Consider the following 18,379-nt stretch of genomic DNA (forward strand, 5'->3'; position numbering starts at 1 on the left):
TAGGTTGATGACCTATTCTCTACAGGACATTTACAGGTTGCTGATATGGAAATTTGTGTACGCGTGTTGTTTAAAGGATATCCGCGTGCATACGCCGTTTTACAAGGGGATAGTCGCGTATATGGTGTACGCATGTTGCGTAAGGGATATCTGCGTATATACGCCCGTTTATGTGTATACAGACGCGTATATGGAGATTTGAAGGAAATCAGCAGGGACAGATGTTGGTTGCAGAAAGTCTGATATAGGTCTGACAGAGATCATCTGGCACAGGTTCAGGGGGAGCAGATAATCTTCCAATGATGCATTGTTGGCATTATCTTAAAGCTTTTGGTTCTAGTTCACATTTGGTGTTGATTTCAGGAGGAACAAAGGCGAAAGGAGAACAGAAGGATCTCTTGGTTGCTGATCTGAATGGTGATTATCAGATGCTGCTGGTGACTTTCATAAGTCTTGGTCTAGTTCTTACGTCTCTATGTCATATATCTCTTTTGTGGTATCTCTTTCATGGTGTCAAGGTCATGTAACGGCCTATTTTGGTTTCCCCACTATGCCTGGGATGATTGATGCAATGTGTTTGGTTGTCAGATGTAAATTTTTGATGTATCCCCACTTGGTTGGGTGGATGAGTCATTTTCTTGTTTATCCTCACTTAGTTGAGAGATGGATGTATGTATGAGTCCTAAGTGATAGGAAGGTCTTTTATGATGTATAGAGTCATGTTCTTCTTGAAGAACATCTTTTGTAGACCTTGCTTACAGTCAGGGAGAGCATGATCAGCACACTTCAGCAAGAACAGAGATTCAGCATGTACTCAGAGGGAGCATGGACAGATTGGTACACCTTGGCATATACAAAGGGGGAGACTATTCAGAGATTTCAGCAGGTACTCAGGGGGAGTATGGACAGTGGAATGATTCAGCAAAGGAAGAGAATATCTTGGTCCACCCTTTGCCCTTGATGTCAAAGGGGGAGAGTGATTTGGTGTTGTTGCCATCAAGTCCAAAGGGGGAGATTGTTGGCATTATGATGCATGTGTTGTACTTGATGGCAACCCTCTCATAGAAGAATATCTCACTTATGTATAACTGGGTGAATCTTCAGAAGAGATATCAGATGTGACTGATGGAGGACAGCTCAAAGGAATCAGATGATGAATCTTCAGAAGAGATATCAGATGTGACTGATGGAGGACAGCTCAAAGGAATCAGATGATAGTTCTAAGTGTGACAAGTTAGCTTTGCCATCAAGTCCAAAGGGGGAGATTGTTGGCATTATGAGATAAGTGTTGCCCTTGATGGCAAACCTCACTGATGACAAATCATAGTACAGAAGGTCAGCAGCAAGGAATTGATGATCAGACTATAAGAAGAAGAGAAAGTTCATACACGCAGGTTCATTAAGCCCAAGTCGCGTGTACACGCCGGTTGGCTTCAGCAAAAGCGCGTGTATGTGGAAAAGTACCTTTGGTCCATGGCGGTTATTCCTTGGAAGTTGTGCCTATGGTTTTGGACCTTGGCGTCTCGGCGAACGTGTTGATCCCTAGTTTTGAAGTTGATGGTATTGGATTTCTATGGTTTTGGCTCTTGGTATTGAACAAGGCCTAAGGCTATATAAAGGGAAGGAAATCATTAGGCAAGTGTATCTGAAATGTCTTGAATATCTGATGAAGCATTAGATCCAGTATGCTGGTTATGGGTTGATGATGCATTGCTTGATCTGAGCTAAGGAGAGATCTCATCGGTTGATGGAGAGCAAGATCTAAGGAGAGATCGGGATCAAATGGTTTGAAATGAACTATCTTTATGATGCTTATTCTAGATCTACATACTGACGCATGTATTGTTCTATAAGTATTATGAGTATGATTGATGTCTGGTACAGCTGCAAGTTATGAGAAATTATTTTTAGATCTGTACGCGGGTTGTCTTTGGCAAAAGCGCGTATACACGCGGGTTTGATTCATCGAAGTAGCGTATACATTGTAAAGCTTGATATTTGAAGTTGCAGATGGGTCAGATGGTTATTACAGAGTTCTGTGTCTGCTCTGTGTTCTGGTGACAGTGTTGTTAACAGGGTTTCAGTGATTCAGAGTTTGATGATTGTTTTGAGCTTCAATGATAGTTATGGGTCCAGTATGAAAATTGGATGAAATGTGGCCTTTCAGATTATGTGTTGTGCTTCAGTGTATCCAGTCTAAAAATTAATGAAACGTGATACCTGGAGGTGAGAAGATTGTAGGCAAGCACCTACGTACTAGTATCTAAGCTAGTACAAAAGCTAAAGGAGATCTTTGGAGCATTGTAGCAGGTAGCAGCCTGCGTACTAGTAAATGGATCGGCTAGTACAAGAGCAAAGGGGGTTGTAGCTCCCGTACTGGTATAAGACTGCACCAGTACAAATATTGTAAAAGGATTTTCTTATTAAGAAGAAGATTGAGATGACTTGCAGCAGGTGGTTTTCACCCACATTGGGTTTCCACCTTATATCTTTGTGTTCATGTGTGTGGCTCTTGTGTGATGTTCTGTTCTGTTATTCTGCACCTGTTTACTGTTAATATGCTTAATAATGATCTGATGCATTTACTGAAGATTAAGCTAACTGAATTATAAGATCTCTGGATATACGCGAGTTTCATTAGACACAGTAGCGTGTACACGCGGGTTCACTTAATTGAAGTAGCGTATATGTTTCTGAGTATGAAATTGAAAAGTTTGATTGATCTGATAATACTGATTCACCCCCCCTCTCAGTATTATTTCCAACAATTGGTATCAGAGTAGGTCCTTTGGTAGAAGCTTGATCGCTTGAAGGAGATCCGTGGAACAATGGGAAAGAAGCTTAAGAAGAAAGCTCATAAGAAGAAGAAGACATCTCAGAAGATCTATGACAGTGGGAGAGTCGATTGGGGATTAGGTATAAGAAGTTCTTCAGATTCAGAATTAGATTCAGAATCATTATCAGGTATGAATGTGTTATCCTCTGATGTTCCTGCTATATTTCCTTGTGAAAGTGATGGAAGTGATAGTGAAACTACTGAACATGCTTTTATGGGTGAGCAAGAAAAGTGTCAAATAGAGGCAATGTTTAGAAGGTTTGCAGACAAAGTTAAAGATCAACAAGATCTATTGAACAAAAGGGAATGTGCTTTCAAAGAAGAAGTTACCAAACTAAAGGCCCAACTAGAAGAAGGAAACAAGGTAAGAAAGCTTCTCAAGGACAAGGAAGACCAATGTCAAAAATTGCAGCATGAAGTGACATCATTAAGAAAAGAAGTCAACGAAAGAAGCACAACCATCAAGAAACTCAAAGATAGATCCAGCTACTATGAAAATCTTGAAGCTACAATCCTCTCACTAAAAGGAGATCTTGAAGAATCAAAGAAGCAGAATACAGATCTACACCAAGCAATTGAAAAACAAGACAACGAAGTTATCAGCTTAAAATCACAGTTGGAATGTGCCTTCAGAGTTCGTCAAATTCAGCAGGATCTGTATGAAAAGCAAGAAAAGGAGATACTCAATCTAAGGCAACAAATGGAAGAAGGAAGAAAAGATGGAGAAGACATGAAGAAGCAATGTCTAGAAAAGGAGGAACAACTTCAAGTTGAGGTAAATATCTTGAAAGGTAAATTAGAAGAAAAGGATAAACTTTTGAGATTTCAAGATAGTACTAAAGCCTTGGATGATATTCTTAGTAGTCAAAGGTCTCCTGCTATCAAGACTGGTCTTGGTTTTCATGAATCTGTTGAAGGTGAATCTAGTTCACAAGGTGAGGCAAGGAACTCGAAAGAGAAATCTAAAATGATCAACAAGGAAATGAAAGGTCAATCTCATCATCAACCAAGGAAAGAAAATCTTCAAAGAAAATCTTTTACTCCTCCTATGAATAATGTTGAATGTTATGTATGTCATAATCTTGGACATGTTGCAGCTAGATGTAGAAGAAGAAGAGTTCAAGACTATTATGCGGACAGGTCATCTCAATCAAGGTACTTTAATGGATATTGCTTTACTTGCAATATGTATGGTCACAAAGCTGCTGATTGCTACAGAAGGAACATGAAACATGTTAGATGTTATGCATGTAACAAGCTTGGACATATAGCAAAGGAATGCAGGAACAAAGGATGGACATCACACCGAAAGGAGAAAACCTCATCACACTTGAAGATATGGAGGAAGAAGGAAGTACAGTCAGCACAATGTACTGAGACACAGCACAGCACAGACATATCAGACTCAGGGGGAGCTGAAAGTGTAAACCTTCAGTGTCCTGAATCTCATACGCAAGTTCCTTAAAGGGAAGTCGCGTATATACGCGAGTTCGACACTGCAAAGTCGCGTATATGTCAGTCTGAGGAAAAGCAGTGGGGACAGGCTCAGAAAAGGGATCTGATATGATTCAGTCCATTATTTGCTCTATTGGTTAATAGCTACAGTCTGCTGAGGATGTGTGGAAATGTTTTGTTACTTGTATGATGTCCAGAAGTGTTTTGATCCTAACTTGAGGATGAAGATGTTTTGATGCTTACTGCTGATATATGCATGATCAGATCTAACAAATGGCACTGGTTGAGGGGGAGCATATGCCTTTAATAATTCATTGTTGGCATTATGGTTAATAGTCCTTGGTGATGATTCTTATATGGCTAAATGATATATCTTGCTATGATGTGACTCTTGGGGCTACATAGTTAATGATCAGATCAGATTTATGGTTGATTGCTTGATAATGCATATATGGTGCTTACATGGTGATAGTCATAAGGACAAGGAGAAGTACAAAGCTTTAATACACATCTTCCTCACTTGATGATGAGTCACTTATATACTGCTGTTGTCATATGCATAAATATCATACAGTTATGATGCAGGCACTCATGCAGATAAGGATTGTTGCTGATGATGATATCAAGAATCTTTGTCAAAAGAATTTGAGCTCAAGATACATAGTGCTGACATGGTGATGAGTTCCTATCTATATGATGATAGGTTGATCCTTACATATGTTAATTGATGCAGATGTTCCCAAGTAATGATACTTGGATCATGTAGAGCTTGATGAAATGGCTATGGTGGTTTCACACATGATACAATGTGAATGACTCTGAATTCTGTTCAAAGGGATGAATTGATGCAGACATACCTTGTTATAGGTTGATGACCTATTCTCTACAGGACATTTACAGGTTGCTGATATGGAAATTTGTGTACGCGTGTTGTTTAAAGGATATCCGCGTGCATACGCCGTTTTACAAGGGGATAGTCGCGTATATGGTGTACGCGTGTTGCGTAAGGGATATCTGCGTATATACGCCCGTTTATGTGTATACAGACGCGTATATGGAGATTTGAAGGAAATCAGCAGGGACAGATGTTGGTTGCAGAAAGTCTGATATAGGTCTGACAGAGATCATCTGGCACAGGTTCAGGGGGAGCAGATAATCTTCCAATGATGCATTGTTGGCATTATCTTAAAGCTTTTGGTTCTAGTTCACATTTGGTGTTGATTTCAGGAGGAACAAAGGCGAAAGGAGAACAGAAGGATCTCTTGGTTGCTGATCTGAATGGTGATTATCAGATGCTGCTGGTGACTTTCATAAGTCTTGGTCTAGTTCTTATGTCTCTATGTCATATATCTCTTTTGTGGTATCTCTTTCATGGTGTCAAGGTCATGTAACGGCCTATTTTGGTTTCCCCACTATGCCTGGGATGATTGATGCAATGTGTTTGGTTGTCAGATGTAAATTTTTGATGTATCCCCACTTGGTTGGGTGGATGAGTCATTTTCTTATTTATCCTCACTTAGTTGAGAGATGGATGTATGTATGAGTCCTAAGTGATAGGAAGGTCTTTTATGATGTATAGAGTCATGTTCTTCTTGAAGAACATCTTTTGTAGACCTTGCTTACAGTCAGGGAGAGCATGATCAGCACACTTCAGCAAGAACAGAGATTCAGCATGTACTCAGAGGGAGCATGGATAGATTGGTACACCTTGGCATATACAAAGGGGGAGACTATTCAGAGATTTCAGCAGGTACTCAGGGGGAGTATGGACAGTGGAATGATTCAGCAAAGGAAGAGAATATCTTGGTCCACCCTTTGCCCTTGATGTCAAAGGGGGAGAGTGATTTGGTGTTGTTGCCATCAAGTCCAAAGGGGGAGATTGTTGGCATTATGATGCATGTGTTGTACTTGATGGAAACCCTCTCATAGAAGAATATCTCACTTATGTATAACTGGGTGAATCTTCAGAAGAGATATCAGATGTGACTGATGGAGGACAGCTCAAAGGAATCAGATGATGAATCTTCAGAAGAGATATCAGATGTGACTGATGGAGGACAGCTCAAAGGAATCAGATGATAGTTCTAAGTGTGACAAGTTAGCTTTGCCATCAAGTCCAAAGGGGGAGATTGTTGGCATTATGAGATAAGTGTTGTCCTTGATGGCAAACCTCACTGATGACAAATCATAGTACAGAAGGTCAGCAGCAAGGAATTGATGATCAGACTATAAGAAGAAGAGAAAGTTCATACACGCAGGTTCGTTAAGCCCAAGTCGCGTGTACACGCTGGTTGGCTTCAGCAAAAGCGCGTGTATGTGGAAAAGTACCTTTGGTCCATGGCGGTTATTCCTTGGAAGTTGTGCCTATGGTTTTGGACCTTGGCGTCTCGGCGAACGTGTTGATCCCTAGTTTTGAAGTTGATGGTATTGGATTTCTATGGTTTTGGCTCTTGGTATTGAACAAGGCCTAAGGCTATATAAAGGGAAGGAAATCATTAGGCAAGTGTATCTGAAATGTCTTGAATATCTGATGAAGCATTAGATCCAGTATGCTGGTTATGGGTTGATGATGCATTGCTTGATCTGAGCTAAGGAGAGATCTCATCGGTTGATGGAGAGCAAGATCTAAGGAGAGATCGGGATCAAATGGTTTGAAATGAACTATCTTTATGATGCTTATTCTAGATCTACATACTGACGCATGTATTGTTCTATAAGTATTATGAGTATGATTGATGTCTGGTACAGCTGCAAGTTATGAGAAATTATTTTTAGATCTGTACGCGGGTTGTCTTTGGCAAAAGCGCGTATACACGCGGGTTTGATTCATCGAAGTAGCGTATACATTGTAAAGCTTGATATTTGAAGTTGCAGATGGGTCAGATGGTTATTACAGAGTTCTGTGTCTGCTCTGTGTTCTGGTGACAGTGTTGTTAACAGGGTTTCAGTGATTCAGAGTTTGATGATTGTTTTGAGCTTCAATGATAGTTATGGGTCCAGTATGAAAATTGGATGAAATGTGGCCTTTCAGATTATGTGTTGTGCTTCAGTGTATCCAGTCTGAAAATTAATGAAACGTGATACCTGGAGGTGAGAAGATTGTAGGCAAGCACCTACGTACTAGTATCTAAGCTAGTACAAAAGCTAAAGGAGATCTTTGGAGCATTGTAGCAGGTAGCAGCCTGCGTACTAGTAAATGGATCGGCTAGTACAAGAGCAAAGGGGGTTGTAGCTCCCGTACTGGTATAAGACTGCACCAGTACAAATATTGTAAAAGGATTTTCTTATTAAGAAGAAGATTGAGATGACTTGCAGCAGGTGGTTTTCACCCACATTGGGTTTCCACCTTATATCTTTGTGTTCATGTGTGTGGCTCTTGTGTGATGTTCTGTTCTGTTATTCTGCACCTGTTTACTGTTAATATGCTTAATAATGATCTGATGCATTTACTGAAGATTAAGCTAACTAAATTATAAGATCTCTGGATATACGCGAGTTTCATTAGACACAGTAGCGTTTACACGCGGGTTCACTTAATTGAAGTAGCGTATATGTTTCTGAGTATGAAATTGAAAAGTTTGATTGATCTGATAATACTGATTCACCCCCCCTCTCAGTATTATTTCCAACAAAGATTACAACCAGGGAGGGAAGAAAGAACATAGAGTGGATAGGTAGTTGCGGCAAGGTGTTAAGAGCAAGCAGGAACAACCGAGCAAACAAGGAGGAGAGTGGAACGCAGCTGAGAACAAAGACAACCAAACAGAAATGGAAGTGGGAGAAACAGAAGAGAAGATAAAAGAAGAAGAAAACACAGAGAGAGGGTTGGTATCTAGTAGGGGTTAGAAGCATAGAAGAATAGAAGAATAGGGTCCCGAGGCCATGAGCAGTTACAGAATGGAAAGAGCTAGACTCAACTAGAGGTCTAAGGCATCCTGTGGCTATGGAATTTTATGTATGTGTTAAAGGCTCTACACATGATGTATATTATAATGAGTATTCCTTTAAGTTAATATGAATGAATGAATGAACTAGTTTGCATGGCATTATGATCAAGTTTATTGTTATGCTTTATAGACCTGCTCAAAATTTTAAATTAATGGCCTTGTCCTAAATGAATATGGTAACTATAAGAATATGATGTTTTTGATGAATGATTTATTTAGGGTATTGATAAGTTAATGTTTCGATCACCCTTGATATCCCTCTAACCCTTCTTAATTATGGCCGTGACATGCCTCAGGTGAGACTCCTTACCCCTTGGGTAAGGTGAAAATGCCAATGTTGTCCTAGATTACAACGGATCCTTGTTGGCCCCTTGTGCCTAAGCCTAGGGTCTTTTCCCTTATGAAATTTTTGTGCCAAAACCTCTCTCAGTACTATCCTCCCAGTGTAAATAATCGTAAATCTTCTCCTCGAATTCCCTATAGTATTCCTCATATTGGACAATTGCTTCACTAATGAATTGCTTGATTAACATAATTAATGGATAGTGGCTAGTTTAATACAAAAACCAACTTGTTGTTGAGCAAGGGGAATGTTTAATTCTCCTACTTCCTTCTTGAATTAAAATATCTTAGGATTGAATTTTAAATGCTCAATATTTTGTTGAAGTTCCTGGATTTGAATATCCCTACTCTTTAGATCATATTAATGCCAAATATTTAAGTTATTGAATTTGTTTTGTAGTTCCGCAAGCTGTTCTTGCCATTGTTGAACAATTTCTTGTTCTCATTCTCAAAACCCTGTTCTAGCTGAGTAATACTTTCAACTTTCTCATTTAGGAGTTGCTACAATTTAGAGACTTTATGAATAGTAGCACTGGCATATGCTCCTCCAAATTGTGAAAACCTTCTAAGATCCTCAGTAGGAGTAGCTTGAGAATATTCCCAAATTGATTCAAAGGAAGAATTACCAAATACTAAGGCCTTGGTTTTTTCAGTTATATTTATTCTTCTCTCTCTACTAACCACAACTTTATGTTTCAGAATATAAAACACATGAAGAGGAGGGATTTATTCAATCTTCAAAACAAACTCAGACATTAGAAATATTGGAATGACTTCCAAATCATCAGTGTCCAAATCTTTATCAGAAGCCTCAATAGTAAGCGAGGTCTTCCCTTTGCCTTTAGGGGTATGTGTGATCTTCATCTTGAATGGAGTCTTAAGATTTTTAGGCTCTGTTTATTTAGTAAACTGCTCCCAAATTGCATCCACATTTTAGTTTGTTAGAGTTTCTTCTGCCTGTGAAGAAGAAGAAGTACCTGCCTCTTTTGTTTGAGATACATTAGGGATTTGTGATGTACTAGTTGAAACTCTATCATGCTACATGTTTTGTTGACGAAGCCTCAATAAATCCATAGGAAAGTGAGTTGTTATTTTATCCCTGTACTGTTTAAACTGAATCCATTCCTTTGTACTTAACTGTGTTGCTGCATGTTTCTCAACATCTAAATATATATAAGTCGATTCAAATAAATCATCAATTTTTTCTGGCTCATTTGTGAATTAACTAAGCTTAGCTTGTATAGTAACATTATTATACATATAATTAGGATCATACTATCTATTAGGAATGGTTGGGAAATTTAAACGCTGATTTTCTTCAATCTCAAGAGTGGGATGCTTGAAATTTTCAAGAGCATAGACACGACATTAAATAGGAAGGGTAGGCCACGTTGTCTTTTTATTATCTTTCATAACTTTTTAAAGGCAATTCCCTACGGTTTGGTAAGCTATCTCTCTTGCTAGGAATTTATCTGCAACATAAAGGGGAAACTGTGGAGTAGGAAGATTCTCTCTGCGGACAAAGACAATCCCTCTAGCCCAGGGGAGAGGGTCTTGCCACAGACAATGTAATCTGACATAAGTTCCCTTAGATTGATAATGGATAAGATCCTTCCTCTTGTATAGTTAATCCTTGTTTGATGAATTCCTTGTGTCCTCGCTCCAATGATCAACTCCTTAATGTCAATCAAGCACCTGAAACAAATAGAAAAGAAACTAAAGCACACATGATAACATACAATATATTTAGCCTACTTAAGAGGCTAATGAGTCTTAAGCTACAAAATAACATATGCAATTGATATAGGAAACAAAAATATTAGTTGTATTATTATGACAAAAAGGAAAGTACAACCTTCGCCTTAGTGTTGCAGGTTTCCTTCCACATGTCCGAGTTCTAGCACCATTGTTAGCATCTCATGATTCACCTCAAACAATGGAATTTCAAGGCTTACTCCTATTTTCTCCAAACCAAACAAGCTACAATACTATTCTCCCTTTGCAAGCACAAACTAGAAGGCTAAGGCTTCAAGAGTTGTTTTGGCTATCAAGATTCTGTAGATTATTCTAGCCCTTTCATTAGCTAGCTGAGTTTGGAAAAGAAGAAGTTTATATAGCTTGAGAGAGGGGACATGGATCCTATTATGATGGGAGAGGTCTTATCTGTTTTGGTTTGTTCCATTTTAGTAGGGTAAACGATCCCAAACAGTCTCTCTCGGCTATATCTCGACTAACCATTTACCAGACTTCCACTCACAAATCTTCTGGACCTGGAAGCTTCGACTCCATTTTAAAAAAAATTTCAAAAGAAGGTTGGCGTGGGTCATGAATGGATTACTAGTGCTATTTAGCGCTAGGCTTAGTGTTAGAGGTTTCAAATTAGCGCTGGTAAGGAACTAAGGGATAGCGCCAGCCTTGAAAACTGATTTTGATGGAATATTGTAGGGAAATGATGTAAGAGGAAATGTTCTACAGATGAAGGGTGATTTCATGATAGGAAAACACATGAGGGTCACTGTAGAGGTCGTCCAGGATCAAGGAACGGGGAGTATAGGGACAGTGACAAAATGTTGTGTAATAGATGCCCCCTAAAGCGTGAAGGCCAAACAAGAGTGAGGGGTGAAATTATTTACGAGTACATACATGGAACTAGAAACTATCGTCAGAAAACCTACAAGTAAGCACATATACATATACATCATTGAAATCCCTAATAAAAGATACATGAATCACGACATGGGTGCAACCATCCAGAAAAAGATCATTTGAATGGATCCAAGGTATGGGAACAACCATCTAGTAAGAAGGATCATATCTAACCCAAGGTATGGTCGCAACCATCTAATAACGAGAAGGATCACATATAATAGACTCATGGTATGGTCACAACCATTCATCTAAAAGAGACATGTATGTAAGCATGATCATGTCATATCACCTCGTAATGTGAAATTTTGTAATATGAGCCCATGGTCTTACGCTCCAACATGACCCGATCAAAGTAAAAATTCTAGCATGTGAATAGATGTGTTGAAGTCAAAGATGCTAGAAAATCACTTGATTACCAGTCAATGATGTGAACTATTAACAAGCACGAGAGAAAACACCAATAATGACAATGGCTCCCAAGGTACCACCAACACAATTCACGGAGTGTGAATAAGGAACTAAAGTTGAACACCTGTTAAGTCACTCAATCAAAAGCTAATAATAAGAACTTTTCGTTGAGTACGAACAAATTGCCATTAGGGCATGCAAGCTCTATGGTATTGGAAGGGAGTCTGTTGGCTAACTTCCAAGATAATAAGCTGAAGTCGATAGGAAGTTACCTTGTCGAAGGAAGGCCATGATGTATCCCACATCATCAATGCGAGACAAGTGATTGCAATGATTATGGATGATACAAAGAATCAAGAATGAGTGTAGACTACAAAAGGACTAACTCTTGAGAAGATCAGTGACACGACTCCAGAGTTTGGCATATTTATGGATCCATAGGATCGTAGGTCATGAGGACGTGGAAAATATCAGATGGAAAGGAAAAAAGTGGATGACCCAAACCCAGGAAGGTCAATGATGAAGTGAGGATATCCAAACCTGACATGAAGTAGAGTTTCATGTTCAAGAGTGATAAGCTGCCAACACAACTAGAAAATTTTTTCCATTTTCCCCCACCATTTCTGGCAGGTACCCTAATTATTTTTTATCACAAGCTTGAAAGGGATAGCACATTCTTGTAGTATAAGTCCATCCTTCAGATAGATCCAACCTAGTAAGATTAACGAGCCCTAGGAAGGAGAAGCTCATGTCTGTCATGGTGACGAATCCGATGTCATTAAATTTTAATGAGTTCCACAAAGGAAAAAATCTATATATTTTTCATGTTTAGAGGGTTTGAAAAAGACCTGGAAAAGAAAACTCTAAAAGGTCCCTTTTCGTAAAGTTGTCGCTCGAGTCCAAAAAGGTAGAAAACAATACTCGAGAGAACCTCTTGACCATGTTAGCCAAGGAGTGCCATTTTCAATAATAGCTTACCCTAGCTCGAAAAAGGGGTAAACATATACTGGGTAAATGAAATTTCAGAACTATTTTATGAGGTCAAAATGACCAGAAATCGACAACCTTTTCATGTTTTGAGAGTTAGAAAAGAGCTTAAAGCAGACTCCCCATTTTTATTTTCTTTAACGAGTCAAAAAGGAAAAAAAAATTGACAATCTTTTCATTTCCATTTTTTTACGAGTCGGGAAAAGAGCTTAAACACAACTCTAGTTTCACATCATCACCGACAAACCATCACCTGTAATTGCACAAGAAACAAACACATTATCCATTTCTAGGGAAAAATGGAGAAAAATAATTTTTAAAACCCTAAAACATAGTGAAAAGCTTATAAAAAGGGATAAAAGTAAAACATTTTTACCATTTACCTCATTTACCTCATTTGGAGAAATTTCTACCCACTTGTGCCCTAAATCTTTAGGAGCAGATTGCCATAGACCAAGGAATCCGATCGTCGAACTGTTCAATGTAGGTAAGAGCCATGGCCCTATTCTTCACATTGATACCTATTTCTTGAGCATTTAACTGTCTTTTTAGGGGATTTAGAGGGCTTTTTGCAAAAAATTATTGCTGACGGTTTGTCTGGGATCTAGGCACAGCACTGTGCCAATCGTCGACATTTAACATGGGGGCTCGCGCCGTTAACGCACCTGTTTTAAAAACAATCACACCAATGAAAAAAACCAAATTATTTCATTTTTTTCCCAATTTTAACGCTTCAAATCGAAAATTTCCCTTTCAAAAATTGATGTTAAGTTAAATGTGGGGTGTTTGCAAGCATATCAAGGCAAGAAAATGGTGATTGAGTGGAAATAATGTGAACATGAAAGAATAGACCAAATGGCCTTGGAGGATCCAAACTATTTGGACGCATTGAGGAATTGTGGGCTCCTCAAGTTCTTTTTGACACTGGGCCTATGGGCTCAACCTGAGCTACGACCATAGCTGATCAGTCTATGGGATATCGGACGGGAGGTATTTGTGATCCATGACCAAGATTTGGAGTTGGAGACTTCAGACATCTATTTCATTACGAAACTGTCTCGCAGAGGGGAACCAGTGCAATTGTATGGAGGTAGGCCTATTGGGGTGAGTGTAAACATGATGCTTGCCCAACATTGGCCAGAAGCTCTGAAGACTACAAGTGGAAAGATTGATATCATGACCATAAATGATCTTCTATTGAAGGTAATAATTTTTATCATCAACCGAGTGGCTAGGGCTTAAGCACTACACGAGTCCAACAAATTGGGCATCCATTATGCTATGGATTGCATGGTGCCCACTGTCTTCAACTGGGTGGAAGAAATGAAGGTGAACATGAAGCAAAAAATATCCAAATTCAAAGCAGGGAATCTGAGGCAATTTGGATACGGCTCTGTCCTAGTAACATTCTTCTCGGAATGAATCCCACTGTTCCATTATCAAATGGCAGAGTTGAACCCTCAGGTACCACGAGATCCACGGATGGTTCGATGGAATGAGTTGATGCCCAGATCTGGAGGGGGTTAGTAGATGTCCTACAGGCCCAACCTTTTTGTGTGGCTCAGATGACAGTTGATTGTCGTGGAGGATTGGCCATACAGTGGGACTGATTTCTGTGGTGATCCTAACATGCCACTCCCAAAGGTAGAAGACTTTGATGATGGAGGTGAGCAAAACAATTTGGTTTTTGGTTTTTTATTGTTTTGCATATACGTATTCGTGACACCTTGACTTTGTAATTGTATATTTTGGACAAAAGAGACTGGCAGGGATGTCCCCTATAGCTAGACGCATCGCTAAAAAATTTGAGGTTGTTCCTTACTATGAAGGAGTAGACAATGAAGAGGAGATTTCTCGAAATATGGAGGGCTTGATGAGAGGGATTCCAGAGTATCCACAGATTGAGGAAATTTCTCGCTGTTATCAGTGGCACACGGTGGGAGTGTTTTATGGGATCTGTCGATTACTGACTCGTGTAGTACGAGCAATAACATGCTATCATGAGCATCATGTAGAGTAGTCCATAGTTTAGCATTTACAATTTTGAGGCTTGCGAGTTACGGATGTACTTGGAACACACACACACACACACACACACATATATATTTTGATGTATTATAATCCAACATTATCGACATATATATGCTATATTTCCTGTTTACTATGATATAATTTTTTTCACATATTACGTAAATGTTTGTCTAAAACACAATGAGCCAATGTATCTGCTAATGTATTCATATGCCTAGGAATGTGATGATATGTGATATAATCAAAATTGCTTTCCAAGAGACGAAAATGAAAATACATTCTCAATAATTGAGGGTTTCTGATAGAATATTTCCCATTAAGATGAAGAACAACAAGTTGCAAATCAAGATTTACAACAATTTCTCGAATGTCAAGAGCAATGACTTCTGACAAGAGTTTGAGAACTACGCTATATTCAATAATGTTATTAGTTGTTTGACCCAAAAAAATACCTTGAAGATCAATCAACTCACCATGAGGGTCATAAATAGCTTGTGCCGTGGATGATAAATTCTGGGTACTATGACAAGCACCATCAAAGAAACCTACATAAGGAGTTATAGACATCTACAAAGCAGATGAATACATAATAAGCAGGAAAGCTTCTTGAAAAAAACACACCAAACCAAACTGCACAAAAATGAATAACACACTTATGTACATAATTAACCATGCAAGATGACTCATGCATAATAATTTTTGAGGTATAGCCCATTGCGGGGCTTTCTCAAAGGGTTACCCTCATAATCAGTTAGCTCATAGGCCCCTTTTTGTAATAAAAGTTTGACAATATAGGGCCCATGCCACATGGGTTCTAATTTTCTTGCCCCTAGCTTATCGTTAGCTTGGTCATATAGCAAGACCAAATGACCCTTAGAAAAAGTGTGAGGAGGGACTGATTGATTAAAATGGGATTTAACTCAATTTTTTTGTGCTTCAATAACTAAAGAAGCGAGACTGTGGATTTCATCCAGTTGTTCCAAATATAGGAGACGCTCCTCTTGAGGCAAGGTATCCGAGAGTAATTCGATAAACAATTTGAGTGAGGGAATTTCACATTCAATTGGTAAGGTAGCTTCCAAACCATAGACTAGCTGAAAAGGTGTGAATCCAATTGCGTCTTTAGCCAAGATTTGGTAGGCCCACAGAGCTGAAAAAAGCATGAGATGCCAATTGGATTTGTGCATCCTAATGGTGCACTGAAGCATAGTAAATAAGACTTGTTTAAGGCTTCAACTTGGCTGTTGGCCTGAGGGTAATACAGATTTTAGCTATCGTGCCATAAGCCCAATTTAGAAGTCATATTAGCCATCATATAATTTTGAAAGTGGGAGCCATGGTCAGTGACAATGGTTTGAGGCACTCCAAACCTGGAAATAACATGATTGAAGAGAAATTGCACTGCCATTTTACCATCAGCTAAATATGTTGAAGTAATCCATGACAACAATAATATAACCATGCTCCCCCAGCCGAATGACGGTTACATATCATAAAATCAATGCCCCATTTGGAAAAGGGACCAATGGTAATAACAGGGTGAAGGAGAGCGGGTGGGGCATGCATTTTCTATTGATAAATCTAGCACTCGTGGCATTTTCGGACAACAAGAATGAAATCTTTAAATATGGAGGGCCATGGATAACTAGCGCAGAGGATCTTTTAAGTAGTGGCGTAGCCAGGCAAATGATCACCACATGTGCCAAAATGGCAGTCATTTAAGACTCTTTCAGCCTCATCGAGAGTTAAACATCAATGAAGAATTGAATAAATGCCAACATGGTATAAAGTATCCCCAATGATGCAGTAAGGTTGGGATTGATGTCAGATGAGTCGACGATCATCCTTAGACAACAAAGACTGGAAAGTGGAAGTTTGGAGATACATGATGATATCAGCGTTCCAAGGATCGAGAGTGCTAATCAAAACGAGAGGCTCGTCGGGTAACTGCTCATCACCACCAGTAAGCAGAGAAGCAGAGGGAAAAGAGAAAATCAACTTAGCAAAGAAAAGTGATTTATTTAATTTGGTAGTAGTGAACAACAAATCCAGTTCCTGGAGGATGAAAATCCACTTGGAATATTTACCCCCAAGTAACTGATGAGTCATAATATAAGTCATGGGGTTGCAATCAGAAATCATGGTTGCAGTGCGGAGGAGAATATAATGCCAAAAGTGTTGAACAACCTAAACAACAGCCAAATCTAATTTCTTGACGTGACCACAACGAGTCTCAGTATCAAGGAGATTGCGGCTAAGGTAATAACTTCCTCGTCTTGCACTAGTACCATAGCAATAGTGCTAGAAGTTGTAACTAGATAGAGGAAGTAATCACGATGAAAGTTTGGAGGGTGCAATAAAGGAGCATTAATGAGGACAACTTTCAAGTTATCAAAAGAATTTTGGGCAGTCTCATCCCAATGAAATGGAGTTTTTTGCTTGAGTAATCGGGTGAATCCTGAAGCTATCTTAGCATAGTTAGGCACAAAATCACGAAGGAAATTCACTTTCCCTTGCGGACTCTACAATTGATGCAATGAAGAGGGAGGGGGTAGATTAACAATAACCTCGACTTTGAGAGGGTCAAGACGAATACCATCCTTCGAAACAATAAAACCAAGAAGTTGTCCGGTCTCAATGCAGAAGACGCACTTATGTAGGTTAAGCTAAATGTTATAGTGTCTACAATGAAGAAAGAATTGTCAAAGGTGATTGGGATGGTCATGGCGCTTACATGAATGAGCAAGACTATTATCCATATAAGTTTGAATGATGTTTTTAATGTCATGAAAAGCATAAGACATCGCTCGTTGGAAAGTAGCCCTAACATTATTAAGGCCAAAAGGGAGATTTTTATATGAAAAAGTCCCCCATGGACAGATAAAGGTGGTCTTGTGTTGATCAGTGGGAGAAATTTTTATCTGGTTATAACCAGAAAAGCCATCCATAAAGGAGAAAATATCACTCCCAGCACATTCATCTATAATCTGGTCTATAAAATGAGTAGGATAATTGTCCTTTGGACAGGCATGATTAATTTCATGGTAATCAATGCAGACGGGAATGGTGCCTTGTTTCTTAGTCACTGGGATGATGCTAGACACCCAATCTGTTAGAGTTATAGGATAAATAAATCATTCTTTAATAAGTTTTTCAACCTCTCCCTTGACGGCGACCACTTTTCTAGTGTGCATAGGACGAAGCCGTTGATGAACAGGTTTCGCATTAGGATAAGTTAGAATTTCATGCACGACTATACTTTGGTCAATGTCGGGCATTTCTTCATATGAACATGCAAAAACATTTAAAAACTCTTGAAAAATACGAGTATAACGCTTGATCTCATTAGGAGAACAAGTTACCCCAATATGAATGTTTTCAACGATACCAGGCTTAATAGAAATGTCAATAGGCATCGTTTGGGTAATATTACCCATGTTCCCTTCTGACTAGACTTCATCGGTCATGATAAGCGTCTGAAGTGGTTGGGTTGGGAAATGAGAAGAGAACTCCTCAAGACAGGTAGACATGAATTTCAGGCTAGGTAAGAATGAGGAACGATGATGAGCATCGTTCTAAGGGGCTTCCTCAGGAGACACAATTTCCATGATACTTTCGTCAGTAGGAAACGTATCGAGTAAGGGATCATAGGAATACAAAGAACCAAATGAAGGAGATTGAGAATACGATTCAAGAGACATACCCAAAGCAGTGTGATCAGTAG

This window comes from Pinus tabuliformis, chromosome 9, assembly GCF_031772625.1.
Source record: "Pinus tabuliformis cultivar Carrire ecotype Pingquan chromosome 9, CPIR1, whole genome shotgun sequence".
In the NCBI taxonomy this organism is placed as follows: domain Eukaryota; kingdom Viridiplantae; phylum Streptophyta; class Pinopsida; order Pinales; family Pinaceae; genus Pinus; species Pinus tabuliformis.